This window comes from Syngnathus leptorhynchus, chromosome 15 (assembly GCF_054491065.1).
Source record: "Syngnathus leptorhynchus isolate UIUO chromosome 15, UIUO_Slep, whole genome shotgun sequence".
Taxonomy (NCBI): Eukaryota; Metazoa; Chordata; class Actinopteri; order Syngnathiformes; family Syngnathidae; genus Syngnathus; species Syngnathus leptorhynchus.
The window spans coordinates 3,014,744-3,029,386 of record NC_141209.1 but is presented as its reverse complement, the minus strand read 5'-3'; the positions used below and the strand labels follow the sequence as shown (position 1 = coordinate 3,029,386).

General features: G+C 45.1%; 1 protein-coding gene across 5 annotated transcripts in view; it reads right to left on the bottom strand.

Moving 5' to 3' along the window:
- The window catches only part of uggt1 (UDP-glucose glycoprotein glucosyltransferase 1), an 83,007-nt gene that overhangs the window by 11,942 nt on the left and 56,422 nt on the right, over positions 1-14,643 (bottom strand). For 3 of the 5 annotated variants that reach the window (XM_085932130.1, XM_085932135.1, XM_085932132.1), the window contains one exon: positions 1,622-1,702. The exons of 1 other annotated variant lie outside the window; for it this stretch is intronic. The gene's annotated coding sequence lies outside the window, so the exon portion shown is untranslated. Of the gene's footprint in view, positions 1-1,621; positions 1,980-14,643 lie in introns of those variants that run through there. One more of the 5 variants, XM_085932134.1, reaches the window with a different exon arrangement.

Sequence of the window (14,643 nt, the reverse complement as noted above, 5' to 3'; positions counted from 1 at the left end):
GGTCGTCTTACCGCTCCCGCCACCCTTACGGGCACGTCAGCCATTTTAGAGGTTGAAAGCCTCAACGGGGGACCCGCCAACGACCTCAATTAAAGTCCCATTAATATGAAGGCGTCACGTCGTTTCGCGCCAGTTCTCACTAATTAAAAAAATGTACCGGACTGTTTAATGGGGGTCATCTCGGGGTCCCCCTGTCGTGAAACTGCAAACACCAGACAAATCGTAAAAAAAAAAAAGGGGAATAAGCTAGTGGTTAGGGACTTGTGATTGGCTGAAGTATTAATATATTGAGTGTTCATATCTAGATCGAATTACTTTAGGAGTAAGTCATTCAATGTTATTGGCAGAGGGCCCTAAAATCAAATATTGCACGGGGTCCCATGGAGGCATGCATCGGCCGCAGATGTATGTTTGTCTTTTATCCTTCCTATCCGACAAGCGCTTGAGACTAATCACATTTTCTTTCGTTCTTTTTTTTTTTTTTTTTTACAGGGTAACATAAATCTCAGCGCTCTCGGGCCCGTTCACGTGCTCTATAAATAAGCAGCGCATTGAGTTAGCGAGGCTCCGTGAGACCCCTGAGCGCCGTTAGCATGTGTCGCGCTGCATCAATTCCCTGACATCATTGACAGCCATTACTCCGTAATTAGTCTGCCGAGACAAAGACGACCTGACGGCGATGAGCCACTTCTGTCACTCGCGACACAGCCGCCGCCATGCTCCCGGCTAAGAATGGCTTCCGTCAAAGACGGAATTGTTTATTTGGAAAATGCCAGGATCAACAAAGCAAATGCAGGGAAAAAACATTCCATTTTAGTTCGTTCCGTGAAATCACAAATCAGCCATTGAAGTTAGAAAGCACTCTACGGCAGGGGGTCTGAAACTTTTTACCCGGACTGACTGGTTCTAGAAATGTCAGCCAAGCCATAAACTTTGGACTACTGACACCTACAGGGCGAGAACCCGATGTTTGTAGGTGACAACAAACGTGATAATCATCGTCCTGTAACAGTGATGATCTCAGACATTCGATGACGCATTCTATATTTGCCCACTCACACACACACATGCACAGATGTTTTAAAATGCCGAAAGAGAAATCCAATCGGCAAAAAGAGGACACCTTTAATGCCGCCGCCGCCGCCCGCCCTTGCCATCTCCATCCAAGCGCTTGGATACACCCAGAGGGATGATGATGATGATGATTATTATTATTACCCTTCTCCTTGCCGTAGCTCGGGGTCACCTTCTTTGTGCTCCACCAGTGAGGGGATTGCTGGTTTGAACTTGCCAGGGGGCACCCAGGGGCCCCGTGAGCCCCTCCACTGATGGATGGTGCTGACTGTCTGCTATGTTTGCATTTATGGTGTGTCTTCTTAATTTCCAGAAGGTTTTGACTTTTCCCCCCTGGAAGATATGTAACTTTTCATCTCGAAAATATTTGATGGATTTCTTGAAAATACGGAGCTTTCCCAAAATAAATAAATAAAACAAGACATAAATAAATAAATAAATTCCCAAGTCACATAAAAAGAGACATGTAATCTAACCTTAACCTTGCTTATGGCAAGATAATGCCAAGGTGTGTGTGTGTGCATAAAAGGCCAACGGATAGTCTAACCTTGGCAAAGAATAGTTTGGACAGGAGCCAGCTTGGAGTTCACCTTAAACCCCCTCAGCCTCGTATATCCTTCAGCAGATCCTGTAGAGGCGGCGGAACATTTCATTTTTATGAGCCGATCATACTTCTGATAAATTTCCACCATTACACCCCCAAAAAAGAGGACTCACAAAGGGACTAGATAAAAAAGTGACGGTAATACCATATCACCTGTCGGGGGCACTGTTGAGCTTCTTTTGCAGTGTGCTTACGTTGCACTAGTCACTTAACACATTTTTTTTTTTACTCTTTGAACCAAACAGCCTATTAAAATCTGTATTTCACACGATTAAAGTGTTATCTGTGACTGAACCTCAGCCACATCGGCGGCGCTGACGTCACCTTCATTTTCACACTGTCATTTGTGATGCCCGAGTGATGTTTTTAATATGGTTCCAAAATAACCTTCAAATGCAAACTTGCATTAGAGACACAACAAAGTAATTTAGAATTAAATATTTATCGAGCCAAGGATAAAAGCGCCACAGGTTGCAGACCCTTGCACTCTAACGTGCTGCCTCATCCATCCTCAAGTCGTAGCTTTTAAATACGACGCCGGCATCGGCTTTGATAATATCGACCACCATGCATTATTAACAGCCTCGCATCAGCTCTGACAAATGTCTTTCACTGTACGGGGGGGGGGGGGGGGGCGAGGATAAAAAAGATGTAGGCAGAGCGAGGCTTTCTTTCCAAACAGGCAATTTTCCTTTTGCCTTCACCCTTTCCCTGACCTCTTCCTCTAACCTCCACCCCGTCCAACAGCACAGACAAAGAGCCCATATTTCATATATTCCATCATTGCCGCTGACGTGATGGCCATCGGGACCGCCGTCAGCCGTGACCGTGCGCCCGGCCAAGTCGTCAAGATGGGCCTACGGGGAAGGGAGGTGGGGAGATGCAGGCTGTGATCATTCCTAACAGCCATCGCCGCTAACAGCTCACGGGGCTTTATGGGCTCGCTTGCCGTCCGTGATTCACACGCGGCGTACAGCCATGGAGACGGCGGCGGTTCGAAGGACAGATTCATGGCCTCACACACTCACAATCCAATCTACACGTGCAAATCCACAGCAGAAGATTTCATTCTCTACAGCGGAGGTGTCTTTCAATATTGGGTCTTTTCAAATCTGAAAAAAATCTGATGTTATTATATTGATTGTAGGCATTAAGGGACAAAAATATATTCATTAAAATAAAACATATATATATCGTGATTTTATGTGTAATATTGGCATCAGAACAAAAAAAACCCTATATAGGTCAGTTGGGCACAAAAACAAGTACAAGCGAAAAACCTAACTTTGTAACTCAAAATATCTTTCCCCATTGAAATGAATGGAAACGCCATTAATCTGTTGCAGCCAAATAATCACAGAGGGATAATTGTGCACGAATAACAACAACCCGCTACAAGTCCAACTGCACATTTCGGTTCCCAAGGTAGCCTCACGGCGACTTTAAGTCCCCATTAGAAAGAGAGTCGGGAAGGAATAAATAAAATCACATCTAACAAAATCTCCCTTAACCTTTCCTCATTCCTCTCTCCTTCCATCTGCTATTGAAATCTACCTGACCCTCTTCACCTTTCACCAAATATTCCCTCCATCTCCAGCCCCCTTTTATTCTCCTCTCCTCCATAATCCCTCGCCTTTCTCCCGGTGACTTTTTCCCTCCGTCTTCTCCTTCATCTCCATCTTTCGCCGGAGGATGGACCTTTACCGTCCATCAACTGTGACATTTTATCCTCCGCCATTTTCTTCTCTTGCCCCCCAAAAATGTGCATATTTGCCAACTCACCATCCAAAATGGCAAACCGCACTGACTCCCACGTCTGGGCGTGAGAAATACATCACCCCCTCCCTCACTCATTTTGCATCTACCGAGAGCTGAGTTGTTTTGTTTTATTTATTCATCCGTGATTGGCTTGTCAATTTCAACCCGAGGAAAGTGCACTTCGGTGTCGCCGCCGACCGCTCGCCTTGCCCGACGCGTGGCTGCAAATTACAACGATAAAAGCCCCCCCCCCCAACGCCCGCTACTGTTCCCGAGTCACTCCCATGCACTTAATGCAGAGCGGGATTGTCTGAGGGGAAAAAAAAAAAAAACAGAGAGAGTGCTTTGTTGGGAGTAACAAACTGTTGGGTTGTCGCCGTCCCACCGGGAGGCCCCCCGACACGATGGATTGGATGTAATGACAATTGTCAAAGTGCAGGTGAGCGCTACGCGGGGATAACAGGAAGCTTCCACCGGTGAACTTCCACGGCGCAGACGATGTTTTGTCAGATGTCGGTGCTGCGACAGCGCTTTCAAGAGTGACAAAGACGGAAGGCAGAAGATATGGGATGGGAAAGGGGGAAGATGAGGGCAAGGGGAGGAGGATGGAGAAACTTTGTGCCAATCAACCCAAATGTCTTTTTTTGTCTCGTTAAGTGCCAGAGGGCGTCGTTGCCGCTGGTGTCGTCGCCATCCGAGAGCCAAGTGCCCCCCCCCATCAGCACGAAGACTTTATTAAAGACGCGACAGGTGCCGCACGTGGGACTGTTATAAATGTTCTTGAAGACCACCGTTGACGACTTGTCCACTTTCTCTTCTCACCTCTTGATTGCTTTGGTGTGGAAACAAGCTCTCGGTCCCTCTCGCTGTCAATGTCTGGGTTTTTCTGTCTCCATCATAATTTCCCTCTCAATTCACACCCAGGCAGCCAGCTCCATCTAGTCATCATGGACATACACCCACCCCCCTCTTCTATCACCTCGTCCTCATTCTCATTCTCATCATCTATCCCATCTGCTCCCTTTAAGCCCATCACACGTGACTTCTTTGCTTTTTCATCCCCTTCCGCTTCCTCTCGCTCTGTCTTCTCTTGTCGTTGTGGCGTTCTGGCTCTCGCGCTAAAGGTCAGCTTGGCTCCGTGAATAAGCTGTACGGGAGATTTATCATTTTGCCATCTCGCCGGAATCACTGGCGTGTCCAAGCAACGGAAAGCCGGTTAATAAATGATAAATTAAATCATTAATCAATCAAATGATAAATACATACATTATAAAATCAACTAAATAATAAACAAATTAAATCATAAATAAATTCAATAATTAATAAAAAATAATTATTAAATAAGAGATTTTAAATTAAATAATAAATCACACGCAGTTGTATAAAATGAAGTAGTTACGAGTGAAGCCACTCAGACAAGATGACATGTGTCCACCTGCCGCCAGGCTCATTACACCCTATCCTCCCGGCCATTCCACCACTTTACCGCCCTCCCCTGACCTCGCCTTGGCCCGCTCACCACTCCCCGCGGCACACATTTCCCCTCCTGCAAGTGTTGGGTCACGCCGGGGTCAACCTCCAGTCAACAGTGTGGATTAAAATTTCACAAGAGCCCCCTGATGCATATTTCATTGGTCTCTGCCTTTTATCCATCATGCAATCTATCTCCTTCTGGCTGCTGACAGTCTGTCCTCACCTCCTTCTTCCTCTCTCTCTCTCTCTCTCTCTCTCTCTCTCTCTCCATCTTCTCCATTTGCAGAGGCTATTTGCATTTGTCTTGCACTAAATAATGTTCCACAAACTCATTGACTTGAATGGTGAATTGACAGATGGCTGGAGTGGAGTGATGGATAGACAATTGGACTTATGATAACAATGCACCTAAATGTCCAAACTTTGGATATTGGATAGCAACATGGAGAAGTTGGCGGCTCGCCTCGAAGAATCTATCGCCCATTGGGCCAAATGAAAGCCATTGAGAGCTCCAGCGGAAGACAGAAATTATTCTCGGCCTGTTTCCAAAGCAGAATTATTTTAGACTCTTATCTCCTGAATGTTGGTTCCAACAGACGCTTGAGCCCTCCCGCTGCCCTGTTATCTCCCTACACCTCCCTTCTCATTCTTCCGTGCTTCGTGTTCCTGCTTAGGAGCCAGCAAGTCATCTCCAAGGAAACGAGACGTGTTTTGACGTGGCAGCCACAGACTCAAATGACGCAGTACACGACCCCATCGTCAACGCCGACGTGCATCTGCGCTGTAATGTTCCCCCGCCTGACATCTCACTTTCACCTGTGCTCGTCTTCCGTATGTTCCTTTTTTTCCTTCTGTGAAAACAGGTCGCTGTCAACGGCAACCCTGGCAGACTGCCTTTCTGTTTCATTTTGTTCCACTTTGAGGTAAAATGACAATAAAGCTTTTTGGATTCCAAATCTGAAAAATGATAGCCTCGCTGTATGCTAGCAAAGGCAGTGTTGTTTACACGTGTTTACTGGTGCAAGAAAAAAGATTTTCAGGCAAAAAGGTGGACGATCAAAGTTGTCTAAAAGCCCAGCTGGGATTCAACAGAGCGTTCAACCATGTGATGCTTTTAGGTTCAACACACGCACTCGCGTACAATACTATCTCACAGAAACAAACACACGTACACACTATTTGATTCCAACTGACTTGAATGTGAGTGTATAGACACCATGAACACCTTGGAAATTCAACACATGAAGCCAGTTTTAGTTTGAAAAATGGAATTTGTTAGGCATTTCCAAGATAAGTAGACCCACCAAAAAAGTCTCCAGGAGATTTGATCAGATTGCCATCAAATGTAAATAAACTACAAAACTATGCGAACTACGGTAGTTTACATTAGCACCAGGTTTAATTTCTTCAAGGTCGTCTAATAAAGATAAAATAGATTCCACAAAAATGAAAGGAGTGTCACAAATTAGCTAGCAAATTATCAAATGAGTTGAGCTATTTTATTTAGCTAGTTTTAGATAGTTGAGCTAATTGTTTTATGTGAGGAGTGTCACGAAATTAGCATACTGGTTTAGCTAAGCAAACTCTTCTTGGACCAGTTTGAAGTGCTGGATGATAAGATAACATTTGCATTGTTTCCTCACTGTGTCACGAACTTGAAGCCAGCGTATTGAGCCACTTCTCGAGGCTACGAGGCCTTTGCGAGCGGACATACACGCTTTCGTGTTTGTTTGCGAGCGTGGTCCGTATTCTCAAGCTTGCATATATCCTGATAGTTTGATTTTCCGTATCTTTCCCTTAACCGCTTTGCGACCGCGATTAAAAATGGATGAAAAGTTTGTATGGCGCGAGGCAATTCACTCTGCCAGTCAAGCGAGGAGCTGCCGCAATGAATGAGCGTGGGGTTTTTTTTGAGGGGGGGGAAAGTGAAGATGGCGGGACGAGTTAGAGGGGAGGAGGAGGTGGGAAGTGGATGCACGGGGTTAACGCCGGGTTAAAGCCGGCTGTCTTGTCGGGCCAAGCAGAGTTCAGTGGCACAGAGGTTGGGGGGGGGGGGGGGGGGGAATCGCAGGTAGACGAGAAGTGAAATGGAGTGTCATCATCGCCTTCTTCATGGTGGCAATTTATGGGAGACTGGCTGGCTTCCACTTTGCTGTCTGCTGTAGAGTCTTTGGGGATAGACACGGAAGCAAGAGATGCCTCCTCCTCCTCACTGTGACTGTCACTCACTTGCTTTATTTACCTGGCGGTGGAATTCATCATTCACTCACAATTGAATGAGATCCAGCAGACATGTTTACAATCAGTTGGCACGTGGTGATTGTCATCTGCAATTTTGTCGAATAAAGTCAAAGACATTAAAATGTAATAGTTTTAAATTTAAACACTATTCAATGGCGGAGCTAGAGGGGGGGGGCGTGAGGGGACTGCCCCCCTCCAAAATATGCTTGGACCCCTCCCTCGGTAATCTATGATTGATAGTATAATCTTTTTAATGATAAAGCAATTAGCAAAAAGTTAATAATTTGCAGAAAGAGCCTAAAAAAACAATGACAGTTGTTGGAAACCAAACTAAAAGTGAAAGAATTTATATTGGATTCTGTCACTTTATCCCCAAATAGATAATTGTTTGAGCAAGTGGGAAGACTCGCAGCCATACACGTTTGCCAGGGCATTCAATAATTGATACCTGCAATATGCTCTTGCCGCCTCCCGCTTTTTCATATCGAGTAAACAATTGGTAAAAGTTTCAAGGCTTGTTTTAAAAAGAACTTTTCTCCAGTGTCTGTGCTGCGGGCCACAAATCAATGGGATAGGGAAAAAAACCAAAAAAAAAAACAAACCAAAGCGGGCTCATGAATGAAACAAAAAGTGCCATTGATATTTCATTAATGCTGCTGAAAGAAGCAAAAAATAAAGCACACAAAGGGTCTTTAGATGATGGCTTCATGCTTGTGCTCTGAATGCATTGGTGTCAACCATCTCAACTGCTGCCAGATGAAACGATGCCATTGTGTCGTATTCACAAGGCAAACGCTGGCAACCAATCAAGAGGAATAGATAGGCAAGAAGCGTACACGCGCTCGGACACACGCGCATACATCCTCCATGTAAACACGGGATTTAGCTGAAACCGCTTGGATCTATTTCCAGGAATTTCTTCTTGTTGTAATGTGTCCACCGGGCAAAATGTCCACACCATATACAAGAAACACACAACTCGAACAAACACCCAACAGCTGCTGTTTGTGTTTGTATACTAGAAAACATACAATACAGTTACGACAAAACTCTCACACACACATAAAGTAAAAATATGACATCAAAACAAAGACAGCTCAAACAATACATTTTTCACCAAAAACAGTAAGGTCACGGAATAAAAATGTGTTTTTAGAAGGGTCTTCAAAATAGGGAGTGAGGACTGCAAAGGGTACCGTTTTTGTTTTAAGGGGAGGGCGGACGTAGGCCATTTTTTCCCGAATACTTATAAACCCATACAACATGATATAATATGGTACAAGCGTATAAATCCAAACGAGCGCCGGCGGCTTCTTGTTCTTTGAAGTACTCCTGAGTTACTCAGCTCACTAATCGCACACAAAGTGCCGTATACGAGGGCCGTTCATTACCAGCATACATGTTTTATTCAGCGTGCACGGTAAAGACACAAAATGGGCTGCGCGTTTGCAACTCATGCGTCTTGATTTGGCTCCCGTATTGAAGAACGAGGGCTAGCCGGGTGACAAATGAGGCGCACGTCGGGCGTGACCTCGCTGAGGTGCCGCCACTGTCTGTTAGAAGCTCTCCCGGGAGCAACGCTGAGAAATAACTCGGGTAGTGAGACAGGCTGACCTGTGCGTGTTATTAGGAATGAGGATGTTATTGTAAGAAAAAGATAAAGAGAGGAAGAATTGGCGGCAGTCCAGAGGACACGCTTTAACCCGGACATGCTGCTCGTGTGCAAACACACGTCGTACGTTCCGGATCAGTTTTGACCCTGGCCAAGAATAGACTCTTTGTCAATATCAAATCGGGACCAAGATGTACGGAGAAAGTAAACAAAGTATATTTCCTTAATATCTGACTATACGACGACAGTAAACGCATCTGAGCTCTAGGCGGCCTCTGGAGTTTCATTTAAAGCGGCAATACGTCGCAATTGTACCTTGAAATGACAGCTCGCAAAATCATCGGGGCAGAGAGGCGGTTTGTAAGAAGAACAGAACATCTTTGTCATTGCCAAAAAGGTTCTGTGGCTAGACAATTCTAAAATAAAATAAAATGGACGTTTGTATGTGAGTGAGCACTGTTTTTCTGACACGTATATAAAACAGTCTGTTACACAACTTTTGCATGAGTAAGTGAAGGAGGAAAAGGAGGAGATGAATCAGCGGCACATGTAATTGCCAGAATATTCCATCAGCGCTACAGCTAAAAATAGTCATGATGAAAGAAAATGCCGTGAATAATTTTTTTGACAGGATCCAAAAATGGGGAGGGGACGAGGGAGCGGACATCGCTGCCGCTGACTTGCCGCGGTCACTACATCACGCACGTCACCGTCAATTATATTAAAACGGCGCCAGGGCCTCACCAGGCGGACTATAATTGTCTTTACAAGGTCAGAGCGTAAGCTTATATATATTTTTTTAATTTCAAGACATTCGCCCATTTTCTCCGCTAAAACGATTGTACAAAGGCAGGCTCGCCCTCAGGGGGCCCGCGTTTCTTTCATGCTCTTGAGTACAACGGAAAGAAGGGCCAGAAAAAAAAAAAATGAAAAAAAAGAGCAGAATGGAATGGGAAGGCTGCCAGTGATGCTGAGTGACACGAGGACCGATGACTACGTAAGCCCGCTCAATGACGACATGAAGAATGAGTGACGGCCAGTAAGTGACGATGACCAATGACAGAATCAACGGCGACTGATACAGAAAAGAGTGAAGGATAGTGAAGACTACTGATGAGGAAGGTGCGCTCCAGGAAGGTGCGCCCAAATCCCCCCCGCTGCGTGATGAGAACCGGGTTGCAATCCCACCCGCCAGCCAGACTTCTTGCCCCCCCCCCCATCGGTTGCCATGGCAAAGCGGCACTTATTCTCATTCCGCCGTGTACCCGGTAAACACGGCGAAACGCACTGGCACGTGCGTATGAATCCTTCAAGGGGCAGATTTGCAAGTGGCGCCGTACGTGTTAACACAAACGCACGCACGCACACGCGCGCAGAAGACAAATGCGGTGTTTGCCGTGCGCAAGCATAGGGGAGCCTTTCAGGCGCTTTTACCAGGCTGCTGACTTGAATGCAGATTGCTGCATCAACCATCTGCCAGCTGAATCATTTGCACCACCACAGTATGGAAGTCAAAAGTTTATTGGAGGGATGCGGTGCGGTGGGGTACCTGGGGGGTCGATGGCCCTCTTGAGCAGTCACGGGAGTTATTCCCAGTTTCATTTGAGCCTTAGTTAAAACAACAACAAACCTCTATTCACAGCCATTTATATCCGGCGGGTGCCACTCGGGTAATGTTTGCTAATAAATAGCTAATGCACCTCGGTGCTGGTTTGCTGTTTGCCTGCTGAAATGGATATTGTTAAAAATCAACAAAGCGGACGGATGCGCCCGTGCGTTTGACAGATTGACGAACGCTAGTTTACTCAAATTGGATGCTGCGTAAATGAGGGCTCAACGGTAAACATTAGCCCCCCCCCCAACCCCCGTGCCATGATGCTACCTAAATAATTCCTGTTGACCGCCAGACGTTGGCAGGTTCCCGCACACACACACACACACACACACACACACACACACACACACACACACACACACACACACACACACACACACACACACACACACACACACACACACACACACGTGCCTCATTATGTTTTGGTCAATACATTGATTAGCTAAGGGAAGAAAACACACACTCATGCGCGACAATTTTGTAAGCGCTAACCGCCACTGAGCTTTTATTGGACTGTAATCATTTGTAGGATGCAAGAAGCCAACACCGACTTCACGTCACTGAATGAACGAGCTAATACCACAATGTGCCGCTAAAGTCTTGTCTAAACTCGTAAATACTAATGTGTCTTGGGAGTCATCCACCACGACTGAGGGGTTTGATAGCGGTTAGCAGCTAAGTTTAGCCTGGGTTGTCAGTGGAATTTATGGAGATTCTTTGCTACTTCTGGGGGTCTTTGGAAACGGATGGACAGGGTCTGTTCTTTAGAAAATAAAGAAATAAATGAATAGGAATAAGGCTGTCACGTGGAAAAACGTTACAGCTGCCTCGTCATCACAAACATAGAATTGTGACTTGTGATGCTAAGATAACCTTGGGTAATGAGCAACATGCTGCTTCACACACACACACCAAAGAGCACTCAAAGCCCGTTGAGGACCATTGCTAAACAGGAAGCCATCTAATCATTCTGGCAATCTGAACCTGGACACCCCCCCCCCCCCCCCCCCTCACACACACACACACACACACACACACAAAGGGAGGAAGCGAAGCTGAATGGTGTCGAGCGACATGCGATGAGATAAAGAATCGGTCGTTCTTTTCATCAGCCTCGCTCAAAGGCGAACGGGATGAGGATGGTGGGAGGGGGTGTGGTGTCATGAATGACAGGGAGGGGTGAGAAGGCCAGATGGAGACATAGCTGCAGGGAAAGGACGAAAAAGGACAAGAAGGTGGCGGGATGGTATGTCAAGGACAAAACGGGAGAGGAGAATGAAGCCATGTAATCGGGTACTGTCTCATTTCGCTATCATTTCAATTGGTGTAAAAGCACAACACCATTTCCGTGACTGCCGTTGTTAGTGAAGGCCACTTCCAAATTCCAGGATCACATCAGCGTGTGGAAATTCTCATCACAGGTGTTGAAAAAAAAAAAATCATTTCATTCACTGTTTGACCGTCATCATGTCTCTGTGAGTCAAGGTCATCACGAAAACTGAGACTTAAGCGACGTAATCCTATCAGGAGTCCATTTTTAATTAAATGGCTTTCATATAAACTCTCGCTCCTTTTTTTCTCAGACATTTTTTCCCATCGCATATCTTCTGCCGTCTTTCCCATGCTTCAGCTATTTAAAAAAATGAATGGCTTGTTTCACTCTTATCGGCCTATGTGAAAGCTGCGGTGGTGGACGAGGGGGGGGGGTAAACATCAGCCAATTGTGCGTGCGAACTTGAACGGGCATTCCGCCTTTGACCCCAAAGTACCAAACAACATCGGCAGTCATCAAAGTTTAGAATGGCTCTTTTAATGGAAGTACGTTTTTGGCCCTCCTTCAAAGTGAAACTGGAAAATCTATTTTAAGAGGCCGAACGGACTATTTAGTCTGTGACGGAAGTGAAACAAGACCCTACGATGATAAGAGTAGTGTGCGTGTCGGCGTTTCGCAGCGTTGGGGGGAATGTTCTGAAGCTCATTAGTTGATGAAGCGATGAGGGTTTTTTTTTTTTTCTTCTGTGCTGTCTTAAATGCGATCGACTGGGAAAAAAAGAAAAAAAAAGGAATTAATCGCCAACTTCCAGGACTTTTATTGTGGAAAATCTCTCTACCGACTAAACGTCTCAAATGTGGGACCAAAAAAATCGGAACGGCGTAAGCCTTCACGTTTTTCTCTGTCTTCACTATAACTGCAAGACCAGTTTGACATCCATCCACCCATTCAGCTAGCTAGCAAGCACAATAGCTAGCTCTTCTCTCAGTGTAGAATCATGTGCAAACTGTTCAATGATTTTAATGACTACCCAGCAAAACTTTTCCAAGAGTACGTTCTGACAGAGCAATGAAACAGCGGGACGTGAGAAAGGATGTCGTCATTACGGTTTGAGCAGATAATGGCCGATAACGTCTTGTGAAATCTAGCCCGCTTCGTTATGGCTTCACTTCCCGTCGTATCGCTTTACTCTCGCACAGCTCTTCGAGTTACACGGTTGAGAAGGATAGCTCGACACAGTACACGGGCTACAGCCCGTGTGTGCGAACACCTTCAAGCTTTAGAATATAATGATGATGTCCATAATATGTGGTTACACTGCCAAGTCTATTTGCAATTCTAGCCGTTCAAGAACCATTTTAAGAGCCCCCCCTCAAAAAAACAACAACAATTCAAATCAGGTACAAGGCAATTAGATATAAAAACCTAGTACTGAAAAAAATAAATTCGGCCTCAGGTGTCTCAATACCCAGACATGGAAAAAACTTCAGACGCCGTGTGCTCGACAAAAGATCTTGCACATTTGTAAAGCGGTGTACGCGTTGTGCATAAACATGCGTCGGTATCCGTCTGGGAGGCGTTTCCCCGGATACGCTTCCAAGGTTTGTAGCGCTCTATTAGAGATCAATGCAATCTCTGCTCCTAATTCCTTCCATCAAGACGGCTCTGATCCTTATCTGCTGTGTGGAGGATGTCGTCAAAGCCGTTTCATCCCACCCGCATACAAGCGGCAAATACAAGCGGCGCGCACCTACCTGCACGCCAAGACCGACTCGCCATATTGTGAGGATGCTCGCTGCATAAAGATGATATAGAATATCAAAGCCAAGGTGTCAAAGGACCCCGGGAAGAAAAAGACATGTTTATGAATTGTTGCTCATTTCCTCCATTTTCAAATAATAATTGGGCTTTTACAAGCTCAACTCGGCTTGTCTTTGAAATTATACCGCTGTGACTCGTCGATAACCCGAGCTACAAAAAAAAAAAAAAAAAAGAGGCAAATTATGAACGTTTTAAGCCGCTTTGTAATTAGCCAACTCTTCGGCTTCATTCTCGGAAGTTTCTGAGTCCCCCCGCTGCTGAACCTAGATGAACTCGGACGATGGCTTGCTTTCATGCCTACGTCTCGTCTCAGCGTCCACATAAAAAAAAAAAAAAAAAAATCAAGTAAAAATGTCTTTGCAATGACGTCGCCGGAGGATTCTTGTGGTTGATTACCAGCTAATCCCTATTATTAAGGATTTAAACATTATCCGTGTTATTCAGCAGGTTAATTGCTCAGAGTGGAGAATATTAAGTAAGATATGGAGGACTCAACAGGACTATTAAGAAGAAAAGATACAATACCTTTTATTTCACAGCAATTTCCAAATTAGCTTTTTACAAGTGTGCATTAAATGACGTGAATTTGCTAAAGCAATCAGCAGCTCAAGGCCGGATTGCTTCAAACTATTCGCTCCAGTTGTCTTCTTTTAATTTCAGGTCTTGCTAACGTAATTAATAATGTATGGATGTTTGAATTAGAATCCGTTCCGGGTCTCGCTGTATTGTAAACGGTATTGATCTTCCCTTAATAAACTTTTTCATTGATGTTTGTGTGCGTGTTGTTTTGCATGTGAGGCAAATGTGGAGATTCCATTCATGCTCAAGTCGTTCGAAAAGAATAGCGCTGAGCTGAGCCAATAAACAGCCCGTGGCGTGTTTGCATTAGGGACATTCCTTTCCCGAATGTATTTTATATTTAATACAGAGCAGCTGCAGGATTGATACGGCTTCGTCAATGTGTCCCACTTTGTGCCATCGTGCTGTTTGGTTATCAAACAACCGAGCGGGTTTGACATTTCTTGCCAATTTTTTTTTTTCGGGGCAGGTATGATGGAGTGCTTAAAAATTCGGAGTAGTTACGAGCAGACGAAGAGGGGGAAGATTTCTAGTTTTTGTATCCTTAAATATATTTGAAATTCTTGACTATTAAGTGGTTTGCGTTCGGA